The 12,886-nt window shown below is 37.9% G+C and overlaps 1 long non-coding RNA gene across 1 annotated transcript; it reads left to right on the forward strand.

Moving 5' to 3' along the window:
• Positions 1 to 1,462: 1,462 nt before the first annotated feature.
• On the forward strand, positions 1,463 to 7,695 carry LOC118406408. The gene is made up of 2 exons (XR_004830034.1): positions 1,463 to 2,163; positions 6,356 to 7,695. It is a non-coding gene; the product is annotated as an uncharacterized LOC118406408 (long non-coding RNA).
• The last annotated feature ends 5,191 nt before the right edge of the window (positions 7,696 to 12,886 follow it).

A 12,886-nucleotide genomic window follows, 5' to 3' on the forward strand; every position in this document is an offset into this window, starting at 1 on the left:
CTTCTTTACATGTACATGATTTTCCATTATCTTGGGTCATGCCATCACTGTCTATAACAATATCCAAGCAGTATGAACCCCAATTGACAGAAACATCATTTTCATTACATATAATTAACACTCACCTCTCTACAGTACCATGCAGGAGATGCTCCACTGTCGTCATGTCCTATCCTAACTTTGTAGACTTCCCCTATGTTGCCTGCAGATAGCTGCAGATGCGAAACAGAGATAGAAATACAACATTTAGTAAAAGCAATTGAGTGAGGCTATGTTTTGTAAAACCAGAAGTTCATTTTATCTTTAGCTAACAAAGGTTCACTATTAAGCCATCGAATAATGTACACAATGTATAACTGTTGTTCTTAAAGTCAGGGCATTCAAGGTTATCGCATTGACAGACGATAGTTTCAAATTGCAATAGTTTAAAATATACATATAATTGTTCTTTGAAACCACTGTTTGTCAACTAGATATCCCTAAAATATTGTTTTAACAACAGATATTGGTTATACACCACTGGGAACTAGCACTACATTTTTACACAGCAAGGACAAAGTCTGAGCCCTTACACTTTGATTTTGCGCTTTAGCTTGCTAAATATTAATAAATGAGAACATTGTCACAAACAACAGATTTCTCACGACCAAAGGCATAAAAAAAACAAGGAGGCACTTACAGTGAACTCATCTTCATTCCCCCTCTCAAACAGCATGCCATCCCCTCCTCCTAGTGACAGTGGTCCAGAGTTGGTCCTGTCTCCGTAGACTGTCAGGGTCACGTGAGCATCCGTACCAGAGTTGGGATAGTCTCCCGTGTGGACCCACACTCTGAACTTGCCCTCTGTAAAAACACAGAAAGGGATATCAGAAAGGTTTTAGTGACTATTTTCTAAGAAATAAGACAATTCCCTACATCATAAATCCCGTCTTGGAATAGCAATAGCACCTGCAAAATGAAATTATGATTTGAAGAGTTTTGTGTTAATGTTTTCATAATGAGAATACCATACACTATAAAAGCCCTAACTCAGAAAGCTCATAACCCTTGATTCAGTAAGATCACGTTACCCAACTTTCTAAGAAGTGTACAATGAAATACGCCGAAAAGTAGTTTCTCAAGCAACTGGATATGATTTTGGAAACGGTCAGACATTTCAAACAACATCTGTTGTTTCTTGTCAGTCCTTCTTCCCACTGGAAATAGACTGTGACTGTTTCCAAAATCATATCCAGTTGCTTGAGTATCTTATTACTGGATGTCTAATCTTCATCTGCGTACTATAAAATAGTTTGTACGACAATCTTTATTATAGATTTTTTCCACAATGTGATCTAAGTAGATGACAAAATGTATTACTTCATCATGTGAACCTTACAAAACAACGTTGAAATTAGTACATGTACAATGTATGAGTGTGGAATATGTTACTCAAGTCTGACAACCTTCACCTTAGCTGTACGTACTAAGGTAAGGCCAAGGCCTTATGATGTATGATGAAATCTGAGACACACACTTCATGTCAAGAGCTATCAATGAACACACAATGAAGAATGATTCCTAATCTGAAGTACATTAATTCTCTACTGCGTCAGCTCTCTCAAAAACCTCGTAATATGTCTTAATGTCTTCTTGCGTACTCAAGGACAAGTTCAGCAATACATGACTAACTGTGGAGTGTTTGAAGCATCATGACTCAACATCAAACCTAAACCAAAGGCCTTCAAGTAAGCATCAAAGCAAGTCCATTGTAACAACCGAGTCGAGGCTGCCGTAACTACAAACAACCCGGTAAACAGGCCTCTTGTGTCACCTTTAACAGTTACAAATGACAAGTAGTGGTCCTCAATGTAAGTACTACAGAACACATGACACATATTCACTTTACACCCTTTAATCCACAAAGAGGACCTAAAACCTGTTCTCATTGGTTGGCATCAGGCCAAACTGTTTAAAACAAGGGTCTTGTTTTGAAGTTCGGGACAAACCAAAGAATCTGGCCTTCACATTCTGACAAACTGTTGCCTTGCAATTGGGAGGCAAACCTTTCCACCCAGGAGTTCAAGGCTTGCCATACCCTGCACTTTGCCATACAGACAGTGAGCAAGGTGGGCGTAAGATGCCGAGTGGAAGTTCCCCCAAAGTATAGCATGCACATTTCAGGTAAGACATTTCGCTTTTATTTCTTATTATGGTAATATCTTCATAGCAGACATCATCCAAGTTAAAAGTCCCAATATATGCATATGATACAAAATGTACATCTTGTGTGCATTTCAGGAAGCTGAAAAATGGTAAGCGCACAAATGACCCACGTGCCATATGCAATCATAGCATTTATTTGCCTACAAGTTTGCAATGTTTAGAGTAACACTGTTTCCAAAGATAAATGAATGCTTACAAGTAATTACAAGTTGGTATTAGCTGAGGTAATCTTCTTACTCGAATCCTGCATTTTTCAGTGTCGTCTTAGCAAAATCCTAAGCAGCCTACTACATTTAGTTGTTTGGGTTACTAATTCCATGCATTTATCCTCAATGTTAAAAGGTCATACCACACACTTACTGTTTTCAACTGATGTATAGTAAAGCTAAAGGCAGTGCTTACGTAAGAAGAATATTCCCTTGGTATATGTACATTGTGCAAGATTGAGACAAGATTATATATTAGAAATCTGCAGTGTTTTAGAAAACTCACTCCTGAGGATCTGAAGACACTTGTCTTTCATATCTGAGGTAGATCATCATCATCATTATTCTACATTTATGTAGTTCGCCCTCAAGAAAACTATCAAACTACGTGAGAGAATATTTTAACATGATACCATTTTTCAAAGGATGTATGAACTAGCCACTTCTACTGTTGTTTCCACCTTGTAACTTTTTATCTTTCATTCCCTTTGCAATATTTCATATCAAGACATAAATCTATTCATGAATGCCTGTTTGAGTGATTGCTTGCTTAGCAGCCAGGTTGAGATTTCGGTATGGATCCGTTTCCATTTCATCTGGTTCAGGGCAATCTGTTTCATATCAAAGTGGCCAATCTATCTTTGCTGACACTCTAACCTACCCAGTCAAAAGGAGGCTTTCAAGTGTGGTGAACTATTCCATCTTAGTGCATCTGGGAGATGCAAGTAATACTTTCTTTTCCAGGAACTGTACTTTGATACAGATCTGATATATAGTCTTTTGTCATCAGTGAAGGGGAAATAATTCTTAGGCAACAAATGATAGTAGGAAATATGCTTAGATCTTGCTTTATGCAACACATAATATGTACAGAGTTATATAAATATTTGTTGCCTATCTACAAAGTTTTTATTCTAGTATTATTTCTAGCCTTTGCTTCTTCATATGCTTCTAATTGGAATTGTCAACTTCTGATCAAACAAATCTGACTATCATCTAGAGATTACTAATTTATTGAAAAGTTTGTTTGTTGACCACGTTGTGGCCTACATTCCATCTGTCTAAAAATGGATTCGGAGGTACCTGAGTGATGAAGGATAACGGAAAACATAGTGAAATTTGTTACAGAGTACAGAGTACAGTGTATCAGAAAAGTAAATGTAGTTATAGCTATGGTACAATGTGCACATATGGTCTGTAGAACATCATATTTTAGTCTTTGACACAGGTCAGTCTTTTGGTGTCCAGGTATGAAATATCATGAGGAGCAAAAATTTGGTTGACAGATTTTGGTATCATCTATATTGTATTCAAAATGAGGAGACAATCCAAGATGTGCTTTCCAATCACAATTTAGGTTAGAATGCCGTGCATTTTTGGTGTGATGTGCCAATAGTTCAAATGTGGAGTTCATCCTCATGCATTATATACCTGGACATCACATAAGCAAAGGAGGTAGAAGTCGTAGAGCGGTCTTGTTGTCAGTAAAGTACAGCCTACGGCAGTACAGTCTGGTGAGGCAAAGGATGCCTTAATGCAGTCTGGGTTTGTTGAGTTTCTGTTTGTCCTGAGTCATTCAGTCCATAAGGTTCAGTCCAGTCTAGTCCAGTCGTGTGTTGTTGCAGTCCACCCACAGTGATACCCTGATCTCAGGAGTAGTTAGGGTCTGTCCAGTCATAATAGTTCATGTCAGGTTCCGTCCACAGTCCAGTCATAGCGTCCGTCAAGATGTCCCCGAGGTATCGCCTTCTGACCAGGTGTCCACAATAGGATTTCTATAGTCAGCAATGAAAGACATAAATGTCTATACTTTTCATTTTGTTATTTCCTTTTGCTGTGTTTGTTTTCTTTCTTCCTCCTAGCAGAAAAGGTTTACGGAAAAGGCTAGGCTGTCTACCTGGGCTGTCTACCTGGACTGGCTATCATGTCAGGCTACTCAGAAACCCCCATTCATAGCCTTTATTCTTTTTTTTCACTGGCACACACTACTTTGGGGTGAGCCTAATGGTATATTATTGCGTGCGAGTAGCTTGACAGAAGGCCATAGGAAAAACAATCTGCTTTCTAGTTTGCCTTTAATCTGCTTTTGTCAATCAAGTCAGTTGATCTACCATGATAGTCTAAGTTGCATCTACAATACATATTGTATCCTGTTTGGACAGTTCTCCATATACGCAGGTGCATGAATCTTCAGAATCTATTTCAACCTTCAAGTTATCACTTAATGATGTGATTAACAAGCCAGACGTTGTAACGGCTTGGAGATGTCAAGCGTTGATAAATCAGAGGCAATGCTTGACGCTGAAGTTCTTTTGAAATCATCATGAATTATTCTCATAGCTTCTTGAAGTAGTCAGACTTTCATCTACCCTGAGTCTTTCTCTGTGTGTATTCGTTACTCATCATTTATCATCAATGTCAACGGCAGTGTTCCTTTAAGCGACGCCGACATCAAATCTGACACATAACGATAAGCCCTTTAAATAAGCTTTCCACGTCTATTCATCATCCTGTACAAAGTCTCAATCATTTCCTCTTCAAATGATGTAAGACTGAGTTACTTCCAGGGATGTCTAGATAGGAACAACTCTTTCTCCTTCCTGGTGTATTTTTGTGTACGAAGGAGATTTTTGTTCTGAGCTTCAGGGCCTTTCTTTGCCAAGGCATGGTCAAAGTAAAAGGATGCGACATCCGTAAGCCACTGCCAGCCTTCGTTGTCACTGTCCGAAATGACCGCATTTTCAGTTTCCAGATTTTGCATGTTTTGAATCGAGCCATGAAAACCACTAGAGGGGCAATGCTGTGTCATAGCTAACTCTATTGCATCATCATACACAGTGGGGCTTCCCGCAAAAAGCTCAATATCCTCAGGCACTTGACTCTCCACATCACTGTCCTCAAATGTATCACTGTAAACAAACTCATGAAGGAGTTCGCCTTTATCCAGCATAATGTCAAACTCCTTGTTGCCAGATTTGAACAGGTCTGTAGATTTACGGGAAATATTGTCCAGGTCATCTTCTGTTTTTTCTAAATCCTCTGACTTGACTGACATGAGCAGACTTGGAGTTTTACCAACAAAATCAAAGGGTAGATCATCATCTTTAGGTAGTTGAATCAGGCGACCTTTTGGTGTTCCTTTTGCCTGTCTCAAAATACCATTCATGCTATGTTCTTTGGTTTCCACACCGCCTTTCTGGGTATTTTGTTTTAAAGGACCTTTTTGCCTCCCTTTTTCTTCTTGCAAGCAACCTTCATGTTTAGTCTTTCCTTGGCGCAAATAATCTTTCTGATTACAATTTTCACGTTCAGAACAAGCCTGCAGGTTGCTGTTTTGTAGTTCAAAAGAAACTTCTGAGGTAGCATTTTCTGTTTGTAACCAACCCTCCAGATTACTCTTCCCAAATTGATTCTCTTCAAGCAGCCACAGGGTCACTTTTGTTTCTAATGGATTATGGTAGACGACTTCCCCTAGGCCTGCGGCTGCTTTCTGTTTGTTTCTCTTCTTTTGGGTTTTTCTCTTTCCTTGGTGCTGAAATGTCAGTGCGATACCTTTGTGGACTCCCTGGTCAGATTTGATACCTGAAAGGGGTGCCTTGTCTTCCTGGAGGGGTTGCACAGCCGCTGTGTTTTCACGTTGCCAGCCATCAACTAGCCAAGGAAGGGGGGAAGTGGGGCAACATGTTACAGATATGACAACAGGACCTAGCAGAAAGTACTAATTCTACTGATGAAATGAAGCTTTACAGACCATATGTGCAACATACATTACGACGCCTAAGTTACTGATGGTACAATTATGATTATTGATTTCTACAAAGAACTGTATTTTTTAACATAATCTGACACTCCCTATTGTTATGATTCATAAGTTGCAATGGTAAGGGCACTACAAGTTCAATGCCATTGAAAGGCTCAACAAGTTTGTTTTTCACATATCCCAGGCCTGCTTCAGAGACAACAGAGACTGAAGTGCCCACAGCCCAGTACTACAGAGCTCAATTGGCTGTGACCACCCTCCCAACAACAATTGTTGGAACACCACTACATCTACTAAAAGAGGGGAAGATTTTGAAGAGTTTGCAGTGAGGAGCCACTTGAAGTCTCTTGCCTGTTCCGACAAGAGCTGAACATTATCTATATGCAGTAACATGTAGACCAAAATGTTCTGAATTTAGACGACAAAATGTACTGAAACATTGGGGGATACAAAGGTTGACAATATTGCACTGGAGCAACATGCCATTATTGTTCTTGTTCAACTCACATCAGAATGGCGATGCTACTCTTAAAAACAAATAAGAGTGTCCTTTACAACTGAGGATGCTTTACGAGTGCGAACTTTTGTAAAATCAAAGTACACTTTTCAGGCTGAGAGCACTCGCTGCGGACTTCCATTCACGCACTACACTCTTCAAAAAGCAGTTGTGCTCTTCAATTTTGCACAAGGTCCTTCATTTTCTTTGAAGATAAGTGCATAAATGTTGCAACTGAGTAGGGTAACGGTATGGACTGTCAGTTTGCGGGAGCTTGAGTGTATGATTTATACGTTTGCAGTCAATACTTTGACAGGTCTGAAAAGCTTTAAGGCTGGCTGTATGAATCCTGTAAGGGCAAAGCTATTCAATGTACTACACTTGCCTATGTTTTAGACTGGCTGGTCTTGAGCGATAACAGGAACATGTACTGATTAGGTTTGATATGACACAATATGGACTACATTATTCTTGTGCAGCATTACCCTCTTACATGTAACAGTTATTCTAAAATAGGCAGGATAATTGTATGATAGACTCTTGCATTAGGGAACCTTCCTAAATGACCCGAATCAAAATGTAAGCTATATCATGGATTTTACACTACAATTATGCCTTATAATCAAATGTACATTTATTTCCTTTCCCTGGGTCTATTCTGAACCAAGAACTGTTAAGATGGTAAATATGTGCATTATGCTAATTTTGAAATGTTTTATTTTTATCTTTCAGTTGGTACAATATATTAGAAGAAAAGGTCTATATAGAGCTATTTTGAAATTCATCATTGTTATCAGTAAACATTTTATCTATGCATAAACATCTTTATTGATAATTTGTATCTTTTGCTGTTTTTGGACACAGAACATACATGTAAGTCACACATCTAAAATAATTTACGTTATGATTTTCCCTTATACTCATCAAAAGATTTCTGTCAGATAGTCCTTGAACAATTTGTTACAAATATATAATGTAGCAATGTGATCTATATTTTACCAAATACACTCAATCTGTTTTGATTTTAACACTTCAGTGTTCAAAAGTTTTATTTTCAAGGTGTCTATCTTAAAGGTTCTATTTTTTGTGCTTCTGCAATTTGGTAATTCCATATGCTCAGCACCTCTCACCACTGAGTGCCAGGAAGATGTATGGGACACTGACAAGGAATGTACAATGTAGGTCTAAGGTCCCAAAAGGTTATCTCATTTCCTGTTTTCAATTCCTGTTATTACCCGTTGCCTGACACTAAAATATAGGAGCCAATGGAAAGATGCTGTTTAGTCATACTGAAAAGGAGAATAGCTAGAGAAAGAATGCATTGTTTTTATGATTGTATTGATGTCAGCAGCTACTGTAGAGATGTATATAATCAACTTAAAATTATTGAAGAAAATATTATATTTTTATTTTCCATTTTAATATATTTTGCTACATGTGACATTAATATATTTTGATACATGTGACACTTTACACATGCAATGTAGGGTTTGCAGAACATTGCTAGAAATCAATTTTGCAATACTTCATTTGCATAATTAATTGGAAAGTGCTATTATTTTTAGGGATAACTAATAGGACATCACACTTGCGACAAACAGACATGTAAGGTAATTAAAGGTGACCATCACCATACATGTTCCAAACATCACCAAATGACATCTGCACATTTGGACATAATGAGGAACATCCTACTAGAATTTTGCAATAAAATTTCCAAAGAACATATTTCATGAGATCCTTGACTTATTGTCTATCATTTATTAATCATGGGTTTTATCTTATTTTTGGAGACAGTCTTTTATTCAAGATATGCTGCCTGAAGTGGAGATTATTGATGATTCATTATGAAACTGGAAATCTCTCACACAGAGGGACGGATCAATCATAAAAGAAACCCATCTGCCATTTCCAGCTTGTCGATCACCTGTGAATAACACTGACATTCTTTGGATAAACAAGATTCACCGAAGATTGATCTGAGCAAAGCTTTTTATCCTTTTCCTGGTGAAAGCACTCCACACAGTTTCACAGACACATTGAGGGAAGCGTCAACAGCTGGTACTGACGTCAATGGATCCTCTGCCCTTTTGACGGACAGGAAATTGAAACACCCACAGATGGATGTGTAAGACAGGCCCAAATATGCAGCTTGTTTTTCATGCCATAACCAGCTGTACAGAGAAGGCATAGACGCCCCTCAGCATCTCAAATTTATAACTTTCATACATTGCTAACAGCAAAACGAGTCAGAAAACTTGCATCAACTTTGCAAATAGGGTAATACTATATTAGTCATCTGCCTAACATTACATGTAGTGTGCTCTGAAGGAATGAGTGGATATAAGGCAAAATATAATTATGCAGATCTTAAACCAGTCTGAGTGCACATTTGCACCAGAGAATTGAGTGGAAAAATGAGTCAGGATACTTCCATCAACACTCTTTGCAAATGGGGTATCTGTTTGTCATCTGCCTACATGTAGTGTGCTCGGAAGGAATGACTGGAAATGAGACAAAATAAATGTACACAGATTTTATGCCAGTCTGAAGTCTCTACATAACACAGTTGCACTTGAAAATTGATGTCAGAAAAAAACGAGTCAGAAAACTTCCATCAACACTCTTTGCAAATGGGGTATCTGTTAAGTCATCTGCCTACATGTAGTTTGCACGGAAGGAATGACTGGATATGAGACAAAATAAATGTACACAGATTTTATGCCAGTCTGATGTATCTACACAACACATTTGCTCTTGAGAATTGAACGGAAAACAAGTCAGAAAACTTCCATCAATGCTCTTTGCAAATGGGGTATCTGTTAAGTCATCTGCCTACATGTAGTGTGCTCGGAAGGAATAACTGGATATGAGACAAAATAAATGTAGACAGATTTTATGCCAGTCTGATGTATCTACACAACACATTTGCACTTGAGAATTTACAAGGTTGCACCTCAATTTGACAAGGGAATGGATATCAACAGCTCAATGCACTGTCTTTGCATGTTATACATTCACACCTGCTATATATGCTGACAACCATACTCAGCACAATATCCATAGTGAAACAAATTGTATCTAATGAGATAAAATGACAAAATGTCAATCACTTGTGAAATATAATACAGACTTAGGTTTATTGCTTAACAAAGAACACACTCAACTAAAAAGTATCATATCAACTGGGTGTAAGTGAGGTACATGTATTTTGTCATACACCTGTCCAATATTACTATTATCATCTTATTCTACATCTAATTCTGGTTGGACTTCACCCATAGGGTAAACTATATTGTTTAAAAAAAATGGTGGTTTCAAACTGCAATGATTTGAAAATATTGCAACTTAAACAGTACCACAGTCTATCGACTTGATATCCCTAAATACCCATAAAGGCAAACTAACTAAAACTAAAAGTGTTCACAGCCATATTGTCATGTATCAATTCAGTAGTTTAGCATCAGGAATTTAAATGTCATGAGTGAGTATACATTCTTAATAACCTCTATTATTTGATACATCAATGAAAGTCTGGGTAACTTGTTATGCCAAATAGTAAGATAATCAAACTGGATATGATTTTGGAAATAGTCTGAGATTTTAACTCCTGTTGTACTCAAACAAAAGGTTTGTGTTAAGTGACTTAAATTTGTCTAAAATCTGTTTCATAATCTGACTATCTAAAAGTTTTCTCTAACTTATTCAACATCACAGTCTCATAATTCCACTGGATGCCATAGTGCCGCCATATATGAAAAATACATGTCATGAGTGAATTTAAAACGAATTGTAAATGTATATACACAGATAACGTTTTTCATATGTAGGTTTTCAAGACAATATTGAAAAAGGCCATCTTTTTTTAATGTGGCAGTATTATGGCACCCAGTTGAATAATGACAGTTGATGTTACAAAATTATGAATTCATATATTATTTGGTGGTTATAAACCTGCTGATGTAACTCAGTATCACTGACAAAAGACAGCGAATGTTGTCTGAAACATCTGAACCATGTCCAAAATCATATCCAGTTGATTTGAGTAAGTAAATGATACCAGACATTATACCATGTACTCAAATCTAATTGTTTCCAACTCATGCAAAATATCATTTAACACTTAAGCTCCCAAACATTCATCTTCAATAGCCTCAAACTTATTTTACATGCAGCGTGTTACAAACTATTGGAAATGGTTTAATTTCAGTAATCACCCTACATTGTAATATGGTGCTTTCTATCCATACACAAAAAATTCAATGGCATTTTGAATAGGTGCTATTCTATCACAAAGATAACACTTAAACTTAACTCTATCAACTATCAACCTTATAGTACTTACACTTCATGTATGAAAACTAGCCAAAATGATAATGGATTTTCAAAGCGACAAGTAAAAATTGAATCATTAGTAGTCATAAAAAATAAATGCACCTAAAATTGCCACATTTTTTATACAAATGTTTCGAATATCCCATGTAAGAAAGCTCAAAAGCATAACTTTTCTTTTGAAACTGTTGGCCTTGTTTCATGACAGAAAGATCATAATGTCTATGTGGCCTAAGGCTTGGTCAGTGGCTATTTAATGCACAAGACGTAAGATAAGCATTGCACAGGTATAGACCAATACTTTATCGAATATTAGGTGTAAACCTACACAAAAGTACATGTAAGTACAAAACCATTAACTCAGCGTGGTATCTGACTACAGCATTGCCGGCGTGCTAAAACGATTACCTTTGCCACGGTAATTGCCGCTTCGGGCACACTAACGCACTTTCCATGTCTGAATTGCTACGCCGTTCAACCTTTGCAGGATATGAAATATCTGCTACATTATCTGTTCTGCTTGAAGGTGACTCACTGGAACATTCGCATGAGCACTTGTCATTGCTAACTATACATTCAAAGAAAAATCACATTCTATATGCAAAGGTTGAAGGTGAGAACAATATGCATGGTAACCTGATATGACGAGTGCTTAAAAATTTCTCCGCATGCACTTCAGAAGATCGTCCTCCACTATCATGGTTTAGGTCTAGAAAAACAGTAACTGTTGTCTTTCCAACTATGGTCTTGGAAAAGTCAATAGGTAGGGATTCTCGCCCTTTTTTTAATAGCTTTCTAGTGATGAAAAAATAGAGTTTAGTGATGTAAAACCAAATGTATTGGGAATCAATTTTTCACTAGTCTTGTAAATTGAAAAACTGAACAAAGAAGTGCAACATTTACCACACTCTTTTATATGTACATTGAGCTAGAGAGTGTTTTGAATTTCATCACTCAAATATTAGATCCAAAATGATATTACATCAAGAAATTTTTGTCTTTTGATGTAGTATTCAACCCCCAAAAGAGGTTAGTTTTTGCAGGTTTTTCTTATGGTTAGTCAGGCAACTGGAAACACAACACTTTCTATCCTAGGCCTTACTGTGTGTATTGCTTCTAATGTACCAAATGCCTTGGGGATGACATTACTACTAGCGTCTCCTAACTTTCCTAAAAGGTGTTTGTCGTCTTAGCCTTTGCCGTCTAGGAGTGCCGTCATGACTCACAGGATCCTTCATTTCCAACAGTCCCCCCGGTCCAAGCCTCTTGTGTTCCAACTCGGTGTCAATGTGGTAACTGTGGATCTTGTATAACTCTTGGTAGTCAGACATAGTCTTCTTCTTCTTTTCTTTGGCAAGCCTGAGCTGTAGTGTTTTTGTAGGGAGGGCGGCTTGTTGAAAGTTGGTGCTCCCTCCAGCAGCACATGTGACTTTCTGAATCATCCGAATGAACATGATCTTTCCCTGCTCATAGAAATGTTCGAGGTGGTGTAAATCTAATGAAAGGTCCTTGTGGTCTTTTCCTTCTAGCTGGTGGTTGCTTCCTTTATCGGAGATCACCTGCGTCAGCTCTTGGTCGAATTCTCGCTTGATGCCCTCAAGGCCTTCCATCAGGCGTTTGTGTTCCATCTTCCTGGCATTCAGCACCGAGGACAGGCACCATCCCTCACAAGCCTCCCTTGCTTCCGACCAATGCTTCTCCACTACTTTCTTATCTTCTGAGGATACGGTTGGCTTAGACAGAATGACTTTAACACTACGTGGGACCGTCCCCCTCTTTCCATGGTTTTCTAACTCTTCCACGACTAGCTGAATCTTCATGACCTTCTCGTGTTGTCTGCGGTACATGGAGAAATATTTCTGGACAACACACAGAACCCAGAGTGGG

The sequence above is a fragment of the Branchiostoma floridae genome, chromosome 2, assembly GCF_000003815.2.
Source record: "Branchiostoma floridae strain S238N-H82 chromosome 2, Bfl_VNyyK, whole genome shotgun sequence".
NCBI lineage: Eukaryota > Metazoa > Chordata > Leptocardii > Amphioxiformes > Branchiostomatidae > Branchiostoma > Branchiostoma floridae.